This window comes from Crotalus tigris, unplaced genomic scaffold, assembly GCF_016545835.1.
Source record: "Crotalus tigris isolate CLP2741 ecotype Arizona unplaced genomic scaffold, ASM1654583v1 scf7180000017592.2434428, whole genome shotgun sequence".
Classification (NCBI taxonomy): domain Eukaryota; kingdom Metazoa; phylum Chordata; class Lepidosauria; order Squamata; family Viperidae; genus Crotalus; species Crotalus tigris.
The window spans coordinates 1,248,154-1,257,930 of NW_024096498.1; positions in this window are offsets into that span (position 1 = coordinate 1,248,154).

The window sequence follows — 9,777 nt, forward strand, 5'->3', positions numbered from 1 at the left end:
ACACACACGCTCCCCCCCAAAAGCCTTTCCCTTCTACCTCACACACACACACTTCCCCCCAAAAGCCTTTCCTCTCTCTCTCTACCGCTTCTCTGAGAAAAGCCCTTTCTCTTCTGACTCTTTCTCCGACATCTTTTTTCCCTCTCCCTCTCCCGCCAAAACTGCCTTCTTTTATATCCCTTCCTGTCTCCGCCCTCCTCCTCCTTTCTCTTCCGGGTGTGCCGGAAGTGCCAGTCCTGGGGCGTTTGTCACCCCAGCAGCTCCTGATGTCTCTCTCACAGCAAGTCCTACACTGTGCCACTTTAATTCATTCCCTCTCCCCGCTACTCTTGCATAGGCTAGGCAGGGTCGCGTACCACCTGCCAGGTGCCAATGTACCACCTGTGGTATGCATACCACTGGTTGAAAAGCCCTGGACTAAAAGACCTTCAAGGTCCCTTCCAATTCTTGTTATTCTATTCTGTTCTGTTCCGAGTCATTGTCATTTGGCAGATAGACTCAAAGTGCCTGGCAGAATAAAATAATGGCTTAAATCAAACTTCCTTCGGCATCTCCAACATGATGCTCTCTATACTGAACTATAGTTACTGGATTTATCAGCCAGCTGGCAATGCATGAATGCAGAGCATAGAAAAACCTTCCCCATATTTTTTATAAAGGTAAAATACTTCCATCATGGAACTGGAAAGTATTCTATATTGCTACCGTTAAGGCAAGTGTGGAATGCATTAGATGCTGCATACTGCATATTATTAAAATATATTATTTTATGAGTTTTTATGGATGAGGGACCAACTTTTTAGATGAATGAACTGGTTGCTTAAACATATTGATAGAAGAAAAATAACAGGCAGTTCATTATTTACAAACTGAGCCCAGAAAAATCAGTCATGTTTTGTTGTTGCAAAATTATTTATAGACCCATCTCTTTTTAAAATTTAATGAGGCTGTTAAAAAACTAAAAGTAACAAAATAAGAACACATAGTATTGTCTTGCAATCAACTTCAAAATATAAATTAATGGGCCAAGTAATCAATAAATATAACCCATAACATTTTGGCACATTATCTGATTAGAGTACTAGAGCTGAAGCCTCATAAAAAGGATGAAATGGAAAGGCTATTTTTGGTTAATCCATTAATTAATCCATATTTTTTTGGGAACTCCCCATATGCAGTTCTCTTTCAACATTTTTAAAAACAATCTTGATGATTACTTTTGAGAAATCTTCATTTTAAGTTAATATAGTTAATGTGCAAATTGGAAAAAGCTTTCCTCCTTTTTAATTTAATTTGTAATGAGATTAATATATAAACAAGAAACAAAGAAGAAATTATACTGAACAAAGCTAGTGACAACTCATTTTATGCTAAACATGACTAGGAAGCTACTGACTTGACTGAATGAGCCTTTCCAAAGCCAAATGGATGGCATACCATGAAACAAATACATATCTTTGATATAAACAAGTTTAAAAAGTACTTGTAATAACTTGATTCAGTTTAGTTTGTGAAATTTATTCAATTTAAAGTAATAATCCAAAAAATATAAAAGAGATAAAGGAAAAGGAAAAGCAAGTCTCCAGATAAAATATAATTTAAAAGCCAGATGTAATAGCTTGGTTGCAATATTATGATTTTTACTTTGTAGATTACTATTTCAGCCAATGTTACTATACTAAACCTGATTTATTTCCCTCCATATGGAGACTCCTAGTGTAGATTCCCGTGTGGTTATTAACTTTTGATGTTATTTGCAGTGTTGGCTTCTGTTTATTATATGCTACACTATGTGCTTTATATTGTTTTTCTGTGCTGTCATGGGATATGTGGCCTGAAAAGTAGAATAGAAATACATTAAATAAATAATAAATTAGGTAATCACATAATTTATCACATCTAAGACTTATAATATCAACTTTGCAAATTGATTTGATTTTTTGAGGGGAAGGATTTTATTAGCATACTGCTAACATCCTTTTGTTGCATTACTTCTTTCATTTAATTTTCCCCCTATTTTTTATTTTAAAATGTGGTTTCCTGTGCACTTTCTAATTCAGCCCTGAGAGTTTTACATATATGTTTTAATCAATCCAGGGAACTATCTTCGGGATCTAGGTCACTGGTTCTCAACCTTTTTAATGCTGCGACCCCCAATCGGTTGTAAGTCGAGGACTACTCAACTGGTCGTAAGTCGAGGACTACTCAACTGGTGCAGCACCATTTGCAAAATGGGACTTTTGGTGGGCTCAGCAGGGCAGAGACAGCCTGGATAATTCCTATTGGCTTTTGAAAACCAATAGAATTAGACTCTATTCAAGAGAGTCTATTCTATTGGCTTTCAAAAGCCAATAGAATAAAAGGGAGTAGCACAGCTAAGGAAAAGGGGGAAAAAATGGCGGACTGCGTTGTTTGGCGACCCCTGTGAAATGGTCGTTTGACCCCAAATGGGGTCCCGATCCACAGGTTGAGAACCACTGATCTAGGTGAAGGGCTGGATTGGAAAGTGGAACAAAAATGTATCAATGACTGACGAAATGGATGAACATTTTGAGAAAGAACAGTCTCTTAAGAAAATATTTTTGAGAAAAGTTTGGCCATGGATGATGTTTTGCCAATCCATTGAAACACAGATGAGAATATATTAAAGCAACTCCATCTGTCCCTGAATAGATATAAAGATAAGAGCTTTTTCAATGGAGACAAATAGTAAGCAACCAACTTCTCTCTGTGTGTTTCTTTTTGATGCTGCAGCTTTTTACTTTTTCAGGCATGTACCCCCTTTAATATTTAGGAGCCAGTCAGCCTTTTAGTTTACAAGGAATCTAAGAGAGATGGAGAAAAATAGGTTTGCATAACTCAAGATGGATCAAGGTAGATAGAAGAGAATATTTGTAGCTCAGGATTGAACTGTGGGATCTTTTGTGTTCTCTGAGTGCTTGGATGTTGTCGTCTAGTTGGGTAATGAAACATCTGCAAGAAAATATTCAAGCTCTGAGAGCACCAAGGACCCACAGGTATCAGATGTATATGGAATAATCCATGTGAAGGTCCACTTGAAGACCTTACCTAGCAGCAGTAGGAGCAACCCAAAGGTTGCTAGCCTACCATTTCAGATTCTGATATAATTACTTACCTAGTTAACAGCATCTCCAATTTTAATAGAATCTGCAAATTTAAAGAAATTGTTTAAAACAATTAAAGAAGTATAATTAAAATCCATTAATAAATATCAAAAGCACCTTAAAAAGTAAAGGAAACTACCTCAAGGGCTAAATGTTTTCTGGAACAAAACTGCTTTAGTCCGTTTACAAGATACCAACAGAGTGAGGGCTATCCACACCTCTGGGGGAAGGCTGCTCCATAAGATGACAGGTGTGACTAAGGAAACCTATTATGTGGTTCCTATGAACCTTGAGCTTATAGATTTCAAAATGTAATTTGGGTGGGTAAAGAGCTGATAGCCACAGTCTGTGTGGCTATTCTGTGCTACTTCTGGCTGATTAAATTACCCAGAGTGTGACTGCCCCCCTGGTTAAGGGTGGTGATCAAAACCTCCACATGTTCCATCTTTCTCCTTTGATTCAGATAAACTGTACAATTTTAGTCCAGCCTCAAATGTTCTATTTTTGGGGAAAGTGATTAAAAAAGTGGCTGTTTACTTTCAAATATGATGTCAACGCTGCTAATATTGAATATTCTTGCTTTGACAAAATATGCAGAACTGTCTGGTATTTTTAGAGTTAATTCAGATGACAGAGAAAAGGGAGGTAAATAACAAAAGCCAGGGGAAAAGGAACAGAAGTGAATTTCTGCCCTCTGGGCTAATTGGAAGATGTGACTTGTGACTGCAAGATAAGGGAGGGGTTTAGCAAGAAAAGTTAGATGCCAGCAAGAGGAATTCAGACTCTGGCATAAACCTCCATGATGTGCCGTCAATTTGTAACACTGTTAATAAAGGCTTTAATAAATGCTTGGAAGTTCTTTGAAGTGTTTCATTAGTCGGAACCATGACATATGAATGATAAGTGATTTTCTGGATCTGTTTTATCTTGGTTTCCGGCCAAGAAATAATACAGAAACTGTTTTATCATCTTAGTGACCTATACTGGCTGCAGGGCAGAGGATAGGAGAGTAGGTGAGGGTTAGGGAGCAGCAGAATATAATTCTATTGGTTTTCTGAACTTCTCAGTAGCTTATAATGCCTTCAACTTCTGGAGTATCTGGTGGGATTCAATCTTTCAAACCTGAGGGACTTATAAGGTGGGGACTAAGGGATCAAGGAATCAGTCTGTACACTTGAATGCTGGCCAGGTCTGATGATAGGTTACATGGGAAGAAATGAGCTGAAATTATATTCACACAGAGGTTATATTGCTAAAAGAAAAACTGGACTCAGGGATTGAGCTCCAGTTATTTTGAACAGGATTGAAAGACTATATGTTAACAGAGTTTCTGTTTTAATGGACATCTCTTCTGCCTATTAGTCCATTAAAGGATTTATTGTAATAATATAAATCAAACTTCAATTTCAGATTGGAACTTAGTCATTGGCACACAGCTGTTAAAAAAACTAGCTGATGTCCCTCTCCCATTCTTGTAGGCTTAGCCAGTATTTCTCAACCTTGGCAACTCTAAGGGGTTTGGACTTCAATTCCCAGCATTCCCTGGCCAGCAATACTGGGCTTAGTCAATGGGTTTTATTTTCTCAAGAGCATTTAGTTACATGTTCACAAAAGGAACCAGAATGAATAGATTTGCGTTCATAATATACACATAGTTTGAATATATGGTGATAATGAAACAATTTAGCAATATAGATTTCAGAAATTATACAAAAGCCACAAAAGAAAGCAGGTAGTGCTGAAGAAATTAGAAGATAAGGGAAAATATGTGTCCCATTAAGTATCAATTCATGGGGATTATTTTTCTGAACATGAATGATTTTGTGACTTATTTAGAATTTTGGCAGTGACATTGCTGGATGATCTTTTCACCAAATGGCTAACAGCTTAACTCCTTGCCAGCCAGCCAGAATTCCCATGTTCTTTTAGCAAAAGAAAGGATATTATAACATTGGAGAAACATGAGGAATTGATTGAAAAGGAAATGATTTATTATAAATAGTAAAGGTCTCAAGTTGCTGCTCATATATATCAAGAATCTCAAAACAGTCATCTAGATTAATTTGCATTTAAAGTATGTCTGTAAGAAACAGCTTCCAGGACTCTTTAAATGAGTGCTAAATTACAATAGAAATACCACCAAAATTACATTTTTCTTGGCTTACTGTAATCTTAAAGCTCATTTGGAAGCACCTGCAAATTGTATTCTTTGCCAGAAAGAGAAGGCCAGATTAAATTTCATTTGACATAATATATTTTGTAAAATACAGAATTTGAAAAGTTTTATAAACAAAAGAGTTTCTGGAACTCTGGCTGATTATAATTATGGGTAGATCTGTCTGCCGAGGGTCCTTGGAATGTTATTTGTTTAATCTGGAAACAATTTGAACTAAGACAGAATGCTAAAGTTACCTGAGATTAGAAGAAGAGAGGCAAATATAGTGGTTTAAACAATGAATTACTCAGCTGGGTTTCAGTAACAAAACACAAAGTTCTGATCAGTTGCAGAAATAAGAGTTCTACCACTAAAAGGATTCAAATTAATTTATGTCTTTAAGAAATGGTAGAGATGAAGAAATAAATGAAGGTATGGTACACAGGTAATATTCTTCAGGTAATAATCCTCCTTGCCATAGCTGATATGATTGAAAGTTAAATCTTCCCTGCTCAGTAACCATGCTGAAGTTTTAATCAGTCCATTTATTGTTTCATTTGCACAGATCAAAAATCTATCTAGTGCCTCCAAATTATTATTTACCTGTCTATTCTGTCAATCACATGCTCTATCTGGTTTATAAATTTCAAGCCAGCAAGGCCATTAGAATCAGTATAAACAAAGCCTATTCACAGAGCGATGTTTTAAGGATTTTAGATATTAAAATTAGCTCAAAAGGGAGATCAATAGCAGCTTTACCTTGACATCAGATGGACATGTGGCAGCTGCAGGTACTTTCTCAAAGGATTATTTGGGGAAATGCTCATTCAGAATGGTTCAAATCCAACTCACCTGGAGCTTTAATGGTCATTTCTGAAATGTGTATTTTGATCAGAATGTGTTGGATTACAGATTTAATCTTCCTCATCAAGTTTTGTTATAGTGCATGCATCTGAAGAGTGCTGTGCTTGGCTATTTTAGCTAATGTGGTGACTTGGAGCTGTGATTAACTCCATAGCAGCTGCTACTGATGATAACCTAATCAAGATCACATAACAAACATCATAGGAAAGAGGAAGCAGAAAGCCAGACATAACCTGATGGAAAGTAGATTTAAAAGTTTACTATATTAAAAAAGGACTAAAACATCTTATTTTACATAACCAGAACCCAGTAAATTCCAACGACCCACTTTAATGCTAGAGCTTTCTTGAAGTGTGTGGCCTTTATAGCATGGGTTGCTTGAAAGAAAAGACCCTCTACAGTACTGGAATACATTACCTACTAAGACATTACTAATAACATTAATACGTTATCTGGGCTGAAGTGTGATATTTTATTGCAAGAATTTTAACGAATACACAATGCGTAAAATATTACTTCATAGGTAATATAGAATATAAAGCTAGTAAGTAATATTCTATGGAAATGGGGATTATACAATAATGGATTTGCTGAACTACATATTAATGGAAATACCTTTAAAAGTTCAATCCTTAAAATACTATCAAGCTTACAACCAGCTGAAAAGCAGCAGTGTTCTCGAGTTACAGCTAAAATGACATTATGTCCTTGCTTATTCTACTATATATTGTCTACCTTCTGATTTTCCATCCTTTTATTGTTTATACAGATTCTAATTTTTCACTGTTGTTGCTGTTTATCAGAAGAGATATGTGCATTGACTACAAAATTAGATTTGGGATGGCCTAATTCAGAACTTCTATCAGTTTAGACTGAACAATTTTCCCCTTCAATTTGTTCAACTTCAGAGCAAGATTTGTAAATATGGGTAAATACTTCTGTTTAGCATAGGAGAAAAATAAATAGTTGTTCCTTTTTTGTTTTTCAGCAAAATTGAAATCAGTTTCATTGAAACTATGTCAACAAAAATCAATTGTGTTGAAATCTGACTGATGAAAAATGATTTGTAAACTTCTTGCTCTGGAAGAGAGTATTAAATGTGTTGAAATTTGAAGTCAACATCTCTAAAGTATAAAATATCCATCCCAAAGTTTGGGACAAAAACAAGAAGTATGAATATACTGTTGTATTGTTTGAAATGTTCCAAGTGTCTTTATTTATAAAAAACAAATCAACCAGCATGTCTTAAGAATATATTAGATAATAGCAAATAGTTCCATTCCTGATGTTGGCTGAAACTAGCTGAAGGATAGACAGGACGGAATCAGTTACACATTTTTTACTAATGGCACTTAATTGTTTCAGACATAAGAAAATTATACTACTTTTTAAAACTCATTACAGGGCAAGTAGTTCAAAGGTAATTCAAAGCTTATATTACTATTCCTATGGTCTCTTTAAGCTGTGCTTTCTTTAAGACGGGCTGTTAAATGCAAAAAATGTATCCTGTGCTTGTGCTTTACAGATAGATTTGATATGCTGTAGCTGTGTTCATAAAAATGTGGGTTGCAACAACAATGTGGGTTGCACCAAAGTAGATCTACTGCTGATTAAATAATCTCCTAATCCAATTTTCTTTTAATATGAATTATAGGTAGCATTCTCTCTAGACTACATTATCTATTTTTGTGTCATGGGATAAAATCATGGAAACATTGCTCCTGCTTTGCATCTTTGTTCAGTATGACAAAACATTTGAAATAAGTTGCGCTTTCTTTAATGAGAATATACTAAAATGAGCCGTGGTGGCACAGTGGTTAGAATGCAGTACTGCAGGCTACTTCTGCTGACTGCCGGCTGCCTGCAGTTCGATTCTCACCGGCTCAAAGTTGACTCAGTCTTCCATCCTTTTGAGGTCGGTAAAATGAGGACTCAGATTGTTGGGGGAAATATGCTGACTCTGGAAACTGCTTAGAGAGGGCTGGAAAGCACTGTGAAGTGTTATATAAGTGTAGCGTTACCCCTTCAGAGGCCGCCAAAGCCCAAGCCCTCCCAGCCCCGCTCCCCTCCGTTGCGCTCTGCAGCTGCGCTCTCAAGGTGGTAGTGAAGTGTCTTTTCTAGCAGCTCACGCGAAGTGAGGAAATAGCAGACTCTCATAATCAAAGCGGTGGGGGGGCTTTCAGAAACAAAGATGACCAGCCCCTAGCCCTGATAGTTAATGCGTGATGGTAGTTAATAGCCCCAGGCAGTCATAGCAGCAATAGTCAATGATTTCACAGTGACCGTTTGGAAACAAGTGGGGTGGGGAAAACCCTGGCTCCAGGCAGCAATAGGAACATGAACGAAGGTGGTCAGCGTTCTACAGCTCACCCCGCAAGGGCAACTCCCCACAATGTTTATAACATGCACAAGTAACAACAATCAAAGTCCAGATGGTCGCTAGATTCCAAAGCAGTAATGACCAGCCTCTCCTTCTCTTCTGTCATCATTCACAGTCTCAGGTCTCGTCAGTGTCAAAACCCCTCCCCCTTTCCTTTATTGTTAAAATCTGAATTTAGCAACCCCAGCAACTTTCTCTCCTCACTCTCTCTCTTTTGCCTCTGCTCGGGATTTCCCCCCTGCGAAGGAAAGCAGTAAAATTCCACCCTCTCCTCCCCAGAAAGGGATCAGCTAAAACCTCAAATCCTTTTTTGACTTCACCTGGTCTCTCTCTGACAACAGCCACAGCAACCACCCCAACCCCTTCTTTTCTCCTTTTTCTTTCCTTCCGCCCGATCCAAAACCGGCAGCAGCTGTCTGAGCTCCCCTCTCCCCGGGCAGGCTCCTGCAAAGCCTTTCAGCCAACCCCGCTACACAAGTCTAAATGCTATTGCTATCTGTAACAATCTGTTGAAAGGAGACGCTGCTTGTCATGATCTTTTGAGGGATAAACCAGAAGCATCTATAGATAAAAGTAAATAAAGATCAGGCTGGTGGCTTTGATTACAGCCACCATCTTGGCTTTTTAAATCTCTACTGTGAATGGACTACAATATTTGTAAAAGACATATTGTGTGTTTTTTAAAATATTATTTTCCCTCAGACAATTCAGATCAGTGTTTCTAACCTTATGAACATTAAGATATGTAGACTTCAACTCCCAGAATTTGGGGAGTTAATGTCTATCTAAAAATTGCTGAGGGTGAGAAACAGTGCTTTTGATATTAGTAGAGGTAGTTCTTGACTTACAACCATTTGTTTAGTGACTGTTCAAAGTTACAAAATTGAAAAAAATATGACTGGTTTTCACTTTCAACTGTTGCAGCATCTCCACTCACATGATCAAAATCGGGGCAGTTGGTAACTGGCATGTATTTATGACAGTTGCACTGTCTAGGAGTCATGCAATTATCATTTGTAACCTTCCCAGCCAGCTTTTGACAAGCAAAGTCAACGGGGGAAGTCAAATTTGCTTAATGACCACATGATTTACTGCAGGATTGTAAAATGGGACAACACTCACCTAACAACTGCCTTGTTTAACATCAGAAATCTGGGGATCAATTGTGGTTGTAACTCAAGGACTACCTGTATTCTATTACATTTTCCATTATAAATGTTTTTTTAAAATACATTGTTACCCATGGATGAAAA